The sequence below is a fragment of the Hemicordylus capensis genome, chromosome 1, assembly GCF_027244095.1.
Source record: "Hemicordylus capensis ecotype Gifberg chromosome 1, rHemCap1.1.pri, whole genome shotgun sequence".
Taxonomy (NCBI): domain Eukaryota; kingdom Metazoa; phylum Chordata; class Lepidosauria; order Squamata; family Cordylidae; genus Hemicordylus; species Hemicordylus capensis.
In genome coordinates this window covers 189,998,981-190,012,015 of record NC_069657.1, presented here as the reverse complement: position 1 = coordinate 190,012,015, position 13,035 = coordinate 189,998,981, and the positions used below count along the sequence as shown (strand labels likewise).

Sequence of the window (13,035 nt, the reverse complement as noted above, 5' to 3'; positions counted from 1 at the left end):
TTGAGTAATTTAAGATGTTGATTGTTTACAAATTTATTTTATTAGAAGAGTTATATCCTGCGTTATTTTCACAAAGAAATTCAAAGTGGCTAATAACTCAGTATATTAGATAATAATAATAATAAAATATACAATAAAAGCAGTAACCTTACAAATACACATCATAAACAGCAAGAGGAAAAAACAGACACATCAAACCTAAATAAATCAGCTCATATTTTCAAAAGCATAGGAAACTAAAACAGGCAGGTTTTAGTTTCCACTTAAATATGGGGCCAGAAGGCACTCAGAGGAGTATCTAGAGAAAATAGCGCCTAGGGCAAGCACTGAAATTGCGCCCCCTGTCCAAACATCTGACACCCATCTTTTAGGTAACTTCACCATAATATCAGCTGAAAAATACAAGTCAAGCTCATTAATCTTTTAATATTTCAAAAACTATTTAGCAGTGGACGTAGCCAGACCAAAAAATGCTGGAGAACTACAAATTTCAGTATGCTGGGGCTCATGAAATACCCAAATACTCTATGGAGGTGTACTTGGAAAACTAAACAGAAGTGCCTGTCTAATTCTCTACTATGTATTGTAGCATCACCATTACATAAGTTTTAAAAATCAATGGAGAATTTGACTTTTCCCAGATACTCTGAAAATAATTAAAGGATATGCAGAGTAAACTGTGTCAGTGCTCGGAATATATTCTATTATTTCAGAAAGACAGTTAAAATGAGAGAAAGAGAGCAAGAAATTCCCAGTGGGCCTTAATACTACGGATTTCACACTGATTCAAAGACAAACTCACCATTAATAGCCATATTATTAAGACATCACATTTAACTCACTTATCACAAGAAGCAAAGTAAGAGCAAATGAATACAATCCTAGCTCATAAACTTCAGCTCAGTATTCACAAGCCCTGATTCTCTGTACATAGTGCCGATCTGAATATGTGTACAGTGGCTTATATTATATTAATTTTTCTAAAAAATTTTTTTACCTGTAGCCCCTTCAGGGGGCTTCCCAAAGGCTGTGGGGGGTCTGCAAAGGTTCCCCCTCCCCCCTCTAGGGCCTCACAGAGGCCATCTGAGCATGTGTGGTGGCAATTTTGTTTTTGGCAGCCTTAAAAATTTTTTTTTACAAAATGGCGCCCCCTTCAAGTGGCGCCCGGGGCACGTGCCCTGTCTGCCCTACCCTAGATATGCCCCTGAAGGTACTACTTGCACCTCAAGGGGAAGAGAGCTGCCCAGAGTGGGGATAGCTAGAAGGTAGGCCAGTCTTGCTTTGTTGTCAATCTCACCTCAGTAGGAGGGAGATTGTGACGAGTGGGCTCCCTATAATATCTTACAGGCTAGATAGAGTCAATTTGGAGGCAGAGGTACTTTATGTATCTTGGTCCTAAGACATTTAGGGCTTTAAAAGTAACAAAACGGCACCTTGACACAAACATGGAAGTCTAGTGGAAATCATTGTAGCTGGCAGAACAAAGATGTAACATGCTATGAGTACATTGCTCCCATCACAACTGCTGGATTATGAACCAGCTATAGTTTCCAAAGAGTCTTCAAGGACAGCCCCTTGTGGAGTGCATTACTGTAGTTTAGAGGAGAAGTGACTAAGGCATGAGACACCATGGACAGGGCTTCCTGGGCTAGAAACAGCCACACCTAGTACACCAGCTGAAGCTGGGTCAATACTTGGGAATGTAGGAAGCTGTCTTATGCTGAGTCAGATCATTAGTCCATCTAGCTCAGTATTGTCTACTGCAGGGATAGGGAACACGTGGCTCCCTAAATGTTGCTGAACTACAACTCCCATCAGCCTCAGCCACAATTTATTACAGCTGGGGAAGATGGGAGTTGTATCTTGCAGTTCAGCAACATTGGGAGAGTCACATGTTGCCTACCTTTGGTCTACTGTGATTGGCAGCAGCTCGCCAGGGCTTCAGGAAGGGTTTTTTCTTCAACCCTACATGGGGAACCCAGTGATTAATCTTGGGACCTTCTGCGTGCTAAGTAGATGTTCTACCACTGAGCTATGGCCCCATTTCAAACAACCTGGTCATACTGTAACAACACTGGGTCCAGGAGCACTCCTAAGCTGTGAACTTGCTCCTTCAGAGGGAGTGCTAGCCCTCCAGAACAGGCAGAAACCATTGCTGAAACTACCCTTCTCCTGACCAGGAGAAAATCTGCCTTGTCTGGATTTAATTTCAGCCCATTTATCCTCTCAGCCAGTTGTCCACAGATGCCAGGCTCTGATTTAGTACACTCACGGCCTCCTCAGCTGGTAGTTCTCCATACTATGGAGAGCTTCTCTGAGAAGGGTTTTTCAGCAGAGGTGGACAACTGCCAATTTAAGGCAGGATGAAACCTTGCCCCCTGCTATTGATGGATTTCCTATTCTTTCAATCCACTCATTGAGTCCCACTCTAGCAAAATCAAGCAAGGGGCAAGCATTCAAGTTGATGATCCCACATTTAGAAGAATCCTGTCTACATCCTCAGATTGTACAGGCTGAAAAGAATCCAGTAATAATGGACAATTATTACTGGATACAAATGGTAAGTTCTTCACCACTGTTGATGTAGAATCCAAGTCATGCTGGATGAGAGAGATACATTACACATTGGGGGAGCACCTCACTACCCCAATCTATCCAAATAGTGCCTCTACTTCTACTATACACTAACAATTATTCATATCTAAATTTTAGTTATTTTTATGGGATTATATCCAAACCCGGTCTGCCACTTACAGAAGAACATGCAGTTGCACAAGAGAAAGGCAATTTGTACTGATTTCCCTCCCTCTCCAGCTCCCTCCATCCCCCAAAAGATCCACTCCGCTCTTGAGGGTTGGGGACTCTCAGGAACACAGTGGTATGTGGCACAGGGGCTGAAGAGGGAAAGGAAAACAGTGAAAATTGCTTTCTCTCTTGAATGATCACAAGCTCTTCTGCAAGCAGAACAGAAGCTCTTTGGAAGCATTTATTTATGTTAAATAAATAAATAAGCAGAAGACAGGATTTAGATTCAAATTCTAGGGTCCACAATTTGTGTAAAATCAACCATTTACCATAAAACATTTTACCCATCTTGCACATTGTCCCCTCTTCCTCCTCTGTCCTCCTCTCCTCTCGGTAGCTGTGTTTCTCTGGACCATAAATAATTCATTTTCTGAATAACTCTGTTAATTAGGGTTGTCTTGTTTTTACAGTAATTATTATTTTTCTCTTCACTAAATATTGCTTTATTACCCTTAAAGTTCAGTGTAAAAACATTTGTTGAAGTGCCAGCGAGTAATGCTGGAACAACATGTGTAGCCCAAGCCTCTCTTTTTCATTTACTCAGGCAAAAGTCTCACTAATCTCAGTGAGGCTGAGAAACAAGTGGACATGGGATTGCAGCCCTTGAAGCATTATAAAAATCAAAAGATGGGCTTTTAAATTGTTATAATTGGAACACTTCTGAATTTAGCTTTTGTATCTGTGAGTTCTTTGTCATGTGAGTCCCAATTATCCTCCCCTTATCTGCCTCAGAATGGAGGGTGTGTGTGTCTAATTCTACCCAAGTCATCAGCTTCCTCCTCCTCCTCCTCCTCCTCCTCCTGGCTGCTTCTTCCTCCAACGCTGCTCCACACTGGAAACCAGGGTTATCCCATAGAACAAATCCTCCTCCTCCTGGGTGTTTTTCCCTTCTACCCTAAATAATCCCAAGCAGTGCTGATATAGGAAACCCTCCTTATCTGCAATTTCAAAGACTGAGGTTTCGTGTATCTGTGGATGGGTCTTAGAGACCCAGTTTCTTTATCCAGGGCATGAAATATAGACACATTCCTGAGTGGCTGTAAATGACTTCCAATGTCATTTCCTGCCATTTTGAAACACAGAGCCATTTTGTGGTTCTTTCTTGTCTAATTTTTTTTTAAAAACAAAACAAAAATGTAATTCCTGGAGAACAAAGTAATATGCTTTTCTACCCTTATTTCTGCCCCTCCCTGCTTCTTAGTGTTTTTTAAAAGCTCAAAGAACCCAACCCCCCAATCCTCATAGACTCGAGGTCTCGTTGTTCATGGTTTCATTACTGGCAGGAATGGAACCTCCACGAATAATGAGGGCCACCTGTAGTCTCACAGAAATCTTGCCATTTTCCCTGAGACTGTGCTCTGATCTCATGAGAGCTCATCATGCCAGCTGACAGAGCCAAAGTGTCCCTATGCTTTCTTTGACTTGCTGAAGGCCCAGGGGTTGATTACAGCATTGCTTGCAGGGCCTGCCTGCTTTGCCCCCTCCTCCTCATCTGCTAGCGATTCCCAGTTGAGGAGAGTGTCAGATGGTGAGATGTTTACACAGCCCCGCCCTCAGCTTCTGTCAGCTCAGAGTATGGATACCATTCTCTTCTCTTCCCGATTTATGATATCCCACCCTCAACTTTGATCATGCCAAAGGGGATCTGGATTTTATTTTTTGTATTTAATTCCATCCTTCCCCTCCTCATGCCTGAGGTGGGAGCTTTTCTTGTGGAAATGAATTTTCCTTCACTTATGATATTCTATTCCTTGTCATTTCTCCAAAACAAACACACACTCCAAAATTTTTGTTTAGTTATAGTTTACTAGGGATTATAAACAAACTACAAAGCAAATAAATGCATACATTAAAAGGCTTACAATTTAACATAAGAAATACTTTCCCAGATTTCAGTGAAGACATAGTGGAAATCATTAAAACTTAATACCTTAATGCATTCCTAATTCCAATGGCTTAACACAACTGCAGGTCTTAAAATAAGTTTTATTGCTGGGAAATAATTCAGATTAATTATGTATTAGACACAGATTAGGTTTAGCCAAGAACTCCTGGAGAATGGGTGAGGTGCCAGAAGACTGGAGATGAGCAAATGTTGTCCTAATCTTGAAAAAGGGGGAAAAGGAGGATATAGGAAACTATAGACTGGTCAGCTTGTTGTTGATACCTGGCAAAAGCCTTGAACAAATAAAAAGCTGTGAGCACTTAGAAAAGAATATGTGAAGGAAATTTTCTACATATGTGGTGGTCATGCAGGAGGGCAAAGGCCCTTTGGGATATGATATATAATGAACTGAAGAAAATTCTCAAAAAGACATTTTTCAAAATGCCAGAGTCCTTCCTGCTGGGAATAATACAAGAAGAGCATCTAAGAAGAAATTTAACATTTTTAATGTATGTAAACACAGCGGCCAGGACAGTTTATGTGCAAAAGTGGAAAGATGCTAAAATGCCCTTGAAAGACGACTGGTTGATAAAAATTTTGGAATATGCTGAGATGGCAAAGCTTACAACATTTATAAGAGATGATAATTTCGAATGCTTTAAAGAAGATTGGGAACCTTTTTTGCTCTATTTAAAGAATTATTTTCCCAATGTGGATTTTTCAATAGCGTTTGAAATGTAGTAATAGCAGCAGGTTGGGATGGGTAAAAATCAAACAGTATTGAATGCAGTTTGAATATTTTGAATTATTATAGTAGCAGTCTATATGTATAGTTATTGTGAAACGTGCAGATAGGTGAGCTGGAAGTCAACGTTTATTTATGTGTAGAGTTAGGAAATGAATGTAATTGAATGTAAAAATTATTGTAAAATCTAATAAAAATTTAAAATGCAAAAAAGAAAAGAAGAAGAAGAAGACGAAAGAAAAGAATATTGTAATTACTAGAACTAGTGTGGGTTTGTCAAGAACAAGTCATACAAGACTGTTCTTATCTCCTTTTTTTAATAGCGTTACTAGTTTAAAAAATCATAGGAATGCCATGGACATAGTGCCTGTCTATGATATAGTATGGACATAGTGATTGTCATGATAGACAATATTAACAAGGATGGGAAGGTACTGTGCTGCTGCTGATGTTCTCTCTACCTGGGATTCCCAGGTGTTGTTAACTACAACTTCCAGAATCCCCAGCTGCAATGGCTTTTTCCTGGGGGTTTACGGGAATTGTAGTCAACAACGTCTGGGAATCCCTGTTAGAGAGAACACTGCTTTCAAGTGGATTCACAGCTGGTTGTACAGCTGTACCCATAGTGCTCACTAATGGTTCCATGTCAACCTAAAGAGAGGTATTTAGTGGAGTGCCACAGGGCTCTGTCCTGGTCCTTTCACTTTTCAACTTTTAAATAAAATGACTAGGATAGCGGGGATGTTCATCAAAAGTGCAGAGAACAAAAACCTAGGGTGGGGGGAGGTTGGGGGATACCTAACAATGGGAGGGGGGGATAGCTAATACCAATCTCCTATCTATTATAGCTCATTGGTTCTAGAATCGTTGCAACTATAGATGCATTCTGAGATACTTTCCACGTACTCGTAGATAGAACATATAATGCAGTGCTTCCAGTAAATCCCAGCCTCAAATGGTTTCATCCCATCAGTTAATCAGGTTAGGGGAGACACTAGGTGCCTCTGGAAGCTGGTATTGTGGTAGCAAGCATGAATGAATGACCGTTTGCTAGGCAGGGTCCACCCTGGTTTGCACTTGAAAGGGAGTCTACATGTGTGAGCACTGTAAGATATTCCCCTCAAGGGATGGGAAAGAGCACCTGTATGCTTACATGCAGAAGGTTCCAAGTTCCCTCCCTGGCATCTCCAACATAGGGCTGAAAGCGACCCCTGCCTGCAACCTTGGAGAAGCCGCTGGTATAAGGCAGCTTCCTATGTTCCTAAGCTCATGAGCAGAGTATAATAGTGATTCCTTGATCTTTGTTCCTAGGGTCAGGCCCAGGGGACAAACTTCAGGGATTGCAACAAGGACTCCCTTCCCAGGACAAAGTGGTAAATCTTTTTAAAATGTACTTCTGATGAAATATACAAATCAGGCATGTCCCTAAGAACACAGAGGGGGAGGAATCTAAATGGAGACAAAAACATTTCTAATCTTCAAAGTGCAGAGAAAAATCTTGAAAATATGACCACAGCATGATTTTCCTCTGCACCTCCATTCTCTATTTTTCCACTCCTGGGAATCCTTCTCACCCTTCAATTCAGACAATACTTCTGCTGGCCCATCCTAGCCAGAGAAGAGCATGAGCATGTACACTCCACCCACCAAGCAGGACATCCTGTTGTGACCTAATCCCATCTCTGCCTTTCCGCATATGCCATGAATATGCTGCTCCAGTTTCTCATTTTGTCTGTGATCATGAAAAGAGGAAATTCAGGGCCAGGATCACAGAGCCATCATGTTAGGCAACTGCTGCCTGGAGGTTTTACAGACAGGACTTTCCCCCCGAACCTACTCCTGATTGCAGTGTGCCAGTCCACATATTCGCTGGATTTCACCTGACCTCCCTGTGGGCTATTAGGGTCCAGGACAGAAAGGGCTTTGTTTTTCTCCAAAGGGAGGCTAAGAATTCTGGCTAAGCCCGAGTTATGTGTGGATTAACAAAAAAATCCTCTCTTTCCAGCAGAGGCTTCTGCTGGGCTTCTGCTTTCTCTGAAGGTGCTGATGGCTATGCGAATGGTCCATCTAATCCCTCAAATTAAATGCCTCGAATCTGCTGAGAAGCAGATTCGCTATTCAGATACCCCGAGGCATAGAGCCATGTGTAAAAAACCTCCTGGAGGCTTAGTGTATTTTAGGGTAAAAATGGCCAGTGAACGAGAATGTGCATAAAATCCAGACTCTCATATTTTATGGCAGAGATAGCTACTGCAATTCAGTTGCTGAAATAAGATCATTTAGTTGCTTTCTTCTGCTGCTGTACCAAAGGGGAGCAACAATTCAACATAGGAATACAAATTCTGTTATTGTGATGCATTCTTCACTGCTTTCCAACAGATTTCTGTCTTGTACAGCTGCACAAATTTATTATTCTGGGGAATATGTTCTTGTAATGCTGGCAGATCAGGGACTGTTTCTCAACAAATGGAAGAACCCTGTGATCAAATTATATAGTCCTTTTTGAATTTGTCAGCCAACCAACCCTGATCCACCAGACTCTTTCATATGCTAGACCAACTTGGTTGGCTATTCTGAAACCACAGAGACAAATACTGTGAAGCAGTAAGGTTGCTCTCACAATCTGGGGGCGGTCTGGGGCGAGGAGGGCACAGTGGGGAGAAGGCAGGATCTATCCTGAAACCTTGTTCTTCTGTGAGATGTGCAGATCCTACACCCACACGAGCTGCACTGTTCCCAGCAGCGCAGCATTCGAGAGGCTGGGGAAATGCATCTCAGCCTTCAGATATCCCTCGCTGCACTGTGTAAGGAGTGTAGGAATGTGCATGAACCGGCAGACGGCAATGTGCGCACATGCACTGACCACTTCCGGTCTGATGCTGACTGGTGTGGCAAGAGGGTACGGTGCCGCCCTGCGCCAGATATTTTGGACACAGCACTGGCAGGGAAAGCATGGCGGGGGGGAGTATGAGTACCTTCCCTGCTCCTTAGAGGTAAACCCCCCCACACACTGCTGAACTTGCTGAAGCACTGGACCAGTTCGGAGGTCCAGAAAAGGACCTCCAAACTAGTTCATGCACATCCCTCGAGGAGCATGCATTGGGGGATTTCTCTGCAAGCCAGGCACTCCAAGCACATAATTAGGAACCCAGGGAGAAGGGAACCTTACACCCTTCTACCTGAGGAAAATCCTGGGTAAAAACCCTGGGTACCCAGCGCTTCAAATGCGCAGCCCTATCCCTGTAGGGCTTCTTGTGTGAACAGCTTTAGTATTTTATTTCACTCCAACATCTCTAGCATATGCTGGTTGTGTCACTTGCTAAAAGATGGATTCCTTTCTGACCTTAAAGCTCTCTTTGTATATTTAATCCTTCATGGCAGAAGAACATAGGAAGCTGCCATATACTGAGTCAGACCATTGGTCTATCTAGCTCAGTATTGCCTTCACAGACTGGCAGCGGCTTCTCCAGGGTTGCAGGCAGGAATCTCTCTCAGCCCTATCTTGGGAGAAGCCAGGGAGGGAACTTGAAACCTTCTGCTCTTCCCTGAGGGGCTCCATCCCCAGAGGGGAATCTCTTACAGTACTTACACATCAAGTCTCCCATTCATATGCAACCAGGGTGGACCCTGCTTAGCTAAGGGGACAAGTCATGCTTGCTACTACAAGACCAGCTCTCCTCTCCTAAAAAAACCAAAAACTGGCAGCAGCTTCTCCAAGGTTGCAGGCAGGAATCTCTCTCAGCCCTATCTTGGAGATGCCGGAGAGAGAACTTGAAACCTTCTGCTCTTCCCAGAACGGCTCCATCCCCTGAGGGGAATATCTTACAGTGCTCACATGTGGTCTCCCATTGAAATGCAACCAGGGCAGCCCCTGCTTAGCTAGGGGGACAACTCATTCTTGCTACAAGACTGGCTCTCCTCTAGTATGAGTAGAGTAGAGTATGAGCAGAGTAGACTAGAGTATGAGTAGAGTATGGACGAAACCTCTTTCATTCTAGTTTAGATTTGGATGTAGACCATGGATTGAAAATATGCATACAGTCAGGCATAGATTCCAGTCTTTTCTCAGATCAAGAATCCAAGACCTCCAGTTTTGATATCTATCTATCTATCTATCTATCTATCTATCTATCCGAAACATTTAATATACCACCCACTCCAAAGACTCCAGGTGGTGTACAATGACATGTAAATAAGGTAACATTAAAAATTACAATCAAATTTTCACACACACACACACACACACACACACACACACACACACACACACACGTTAAACTAAAATCGATAATGGAAAGGAAATAGAGTAAACTACAGGGCAAATGCTCAGCGGAAAAGAAAGGTTTTCAGTAAAGATTTAAAGACCAGTAAAGAGCAGGCTAGACTAATCTAAAGGAGAAGAGAATTCCAAAGAAGTGGGGTAGCAACCGAAAAAGCCATTTCACGGGTCCATTTTAGTTATGTTTCAAAATATTTTGTAACCATTCTGCCACAGTTAATCTTCCATTAACAGGGGAAATCTCTCTCTCTCTCTCTCTCTCTCTCTCTCTTTCTCTCGTATTACAATTTGTATGAATGCAGCTTCCAAAGTTACTGATACCAAGATGCTAACAAAAAATAATGGGAAACAATTTTGGGATGCTGCAGGGCTGTACTTCTGAGCTTTGTCTACATCGTCTACCCTGCATGTTTGTTGTTACAGTTCTTTTTTTAAAAAAAATCCCCTTTCTTGACAACATCTTGTTCATTCCACTCCAAGGCAGAGAAGTTGCCATTCTTATTTATCATTTCACTTCAGCAGTCAAGGTATATTGAGATCAAGGTTGTTTGTGGTTTCATTTCATTGTCATTCCCATTTCTTTTCAAGAGTTTGATCTGTAGACTTGTATAGCGAAGGACAAATACTGCTTTAAAGAATCCTAGGTGATTGTCCTTAGGTAATATGCATTCTATATTTGCATAATATAATTTAATTCTGTGTCCAGTCTTAAATCACCATAGGAACGAGCCATAATTACCTTATCAAGGATCTTAATATTTAGAACATCTTTGTGTCTTAGCTTTCCTTTGTTTACATCCAGCATTCAGATCCCCAAGCATAACGTAAACTTGTCATAACTTCAATTTTCCACAGTCATTCTCATGATCACATTCAGAACAAAGGGAAAATGCTCTTGTTGCCATTTCTGCCTTCTCCAGATGCTCAACTTGCAGTTGTTTTTAAAAAAATGAATCAAACATTCAAGTCCCTTGTTTAATTAGTTTTCAGATTTATATCCCTCCTCATGACCTGGTGAGGATCTCCCATACTGGCTTATAATACAATTCATAAAAGAATAAAAACAGAATTAGATACAAACTGTCAAACATCTACCATAATAAAACCATATTACAGCAGCAAAATATTAATAAAGAGCAGAATACAAGACAGGCAAATGAACCTGCCATCCCTAAAGCCTTCTAAAATAAAAGGGCATGTTTCCTCACATGGAATTTTAACTGATCCACTGATGAATAAGACACATTTCTAGCAGCAGCAGCAGAGGAGACCAACTACCAAATGTGTCCCAGCTCTTTTCTCCTGCAAAGAGCTTCATCACAGGGGCAAGGGGAGACAGTTGTCTGGAGGCCCACTGCCTTGAGGGACCCCGCAGAGGCAAGTCACATGACTGACCCCCCCAGCCGCGCACCCGCCCGGGCTTCCTTAAGTTGTATTTATCCTCTGAAATTGATGTGAGTGTTAAGACCTGGAGCTACCAGAACAGCATATCTTTCTCTAGTACCATTAAACGACTTGCATCATCCACTATTTAAAAAACCTTTTAAAAAATAATTTAGGATGATGTTCTATTGTGGCACATAGGTGTTTATGTATGTATGTATGTATGTGTATATATATATATATATATATATATATATATATATATATATATATATATATAATATCACAAAAACGGAAGCTGACATCACAAAAACGGAAGCCACATCCTAGCCTTGGCAAGAGAGACATTCTGCTATGTAGCTGTAGTTCAATGGCAATGGACCTGCTTTGCATGTGAAAGGTCCCACGTTCAATCCCTACCATCCCCAGATAGGGCTGAGAAAAACATCTCTCAGAAACCCTGGAGATCTGCTGCAGGTCAGCGTGGACAATGCTGACCTAGACTGACTAAAAGTATACAGCAAATCCATATGTTCACCTGACACCTGCCTTAAATATGGGTTATTATGAGGGAACCGGAGCTGAAGTTGTTTCAGGCACTTGGGCCCATTAAGGACCCTTTAGTGCAGCTTTAGCCTTCCTCATGCCCACCCTGTAGCAACAGAAGGTTTAGGAGAGAAAGGTCATATTGGCTTACTTGGTCCATGCTAGCATCTGAAAATCAAGCATAGATTCACCACATGTTTAGTTTCAGGGTTAAAATGTGCAGAAACACTGTGAGATTAGTGAGATTATGTTTTGCTGTTTATGCTGTTTAGACGTTTGTCCCAGTGGGGATCCTATAGAGAGCTTGTGGGGGGTGGAGTCAGAAAGGAAAAAAGGAGGGAAGAGAAGAATAAAATGGAGTTGTTTCTGAATAAACTCTTAGTTAAATCTACATAAGATGGCTTTGTGTTTGTGAGGGAAGCAGCTATAACATAAGCAAGAAGGACATCTCAGTGGCAAACAACTTTATGTCTAAATGAATAGCAGCCTAAGTGATCCCTTCGCATAACTCTTTTTGTGAATTGAATTAGTATTCCAGTTCCTTGTGCAGATGGAAGGGATCCCTGCACAATTGGAATGCTCCTTCTGTTCATGGAAGGAACTGTGCTGATGAGCACTTTTTCCCCCGTGTTGATGGAAGATGTTGAGTGTGTGTGAGTGTGTATTCAAACATGTCATCTCCTACTTGCATTCTGAAATGCCTTTTTCTGAGGTTTAGATTGGCCCTTACTCATATGCAGTCAGGATCTAGTTTTGTAACTCAGACATACAGGGTTTCTTTCTCCTATATAGCAATAGCAATAGCACTTACATTTATATACCGCTCTATAGCTGGAAGCTCTCTAAGCGGTTTACAATGATTTAGCATATTGCCCCCCAACATTCTGGGTACTCATATGGGTGTGAATAATTGAATATATGGGTGTGAATAATTGAAGACAGCTGTTCTGGTTAAAGGAGTTGCAAATTTACATTATAAAATTTCACAAAAACAGGTATCAGTTTGACTCATTGCCAGCCCCCCACCCAATCCCACCCCCATTTAGTATAAAATGGCTTCAGATATAACATAACTATTATTCAGAACAAATTGTTTACTGTGGCTGAAGATTAAAGTGTACTTTTTGTCCTGCAGTAAGCTCCTTTACTTTCTGCACAATACAATGCAATGTTTATCTGAACTGTGAACCTAAATCAGGTATGTATCTTTACAGGCAGATTGAAAATAAATGATATTAACCAAGGGGCAGAGAAGCTTTCAAGTCACAGAATAAGACCTGTAGGCTTAAAACTGGATTTTAAGTGTGAAATTTTATCTCAAATTTGAATCTGAATGCTTAACATATATCAATTATCAAACAGAGCAAAATGCTAAATACTGTTGCATGTAGG

General features: G+C 41.5%; 1 protein-coding gene across 13 annotated transcripts in view; it reads left to right on the top strand.

The window, feature by feature from the left end:
• Positions 1–13,035, top strand: part of KCNH7 (potassium voltage-gated channel subfamily H member 7) — a 440,460-nt gene that overhangs the window by 97,157 nt on the left and 330,268 nt on the right. The window contains exon 1 of one of the 13 annotated variants that reach the window (XM_053261711.1): positions 6,773–6,808. The exons of the other annotated variants lie outside the window; for them this stretch is intronic. The gene's annotated coding sequence lies outside the window, so the exon portion shown is untranslated. Of the gene's footprint in view, positions 1–6,772; positions 6,809–13,035 lie in introns of those variants that run through there. 13 annotated transcript variants of the gene reach the window in all.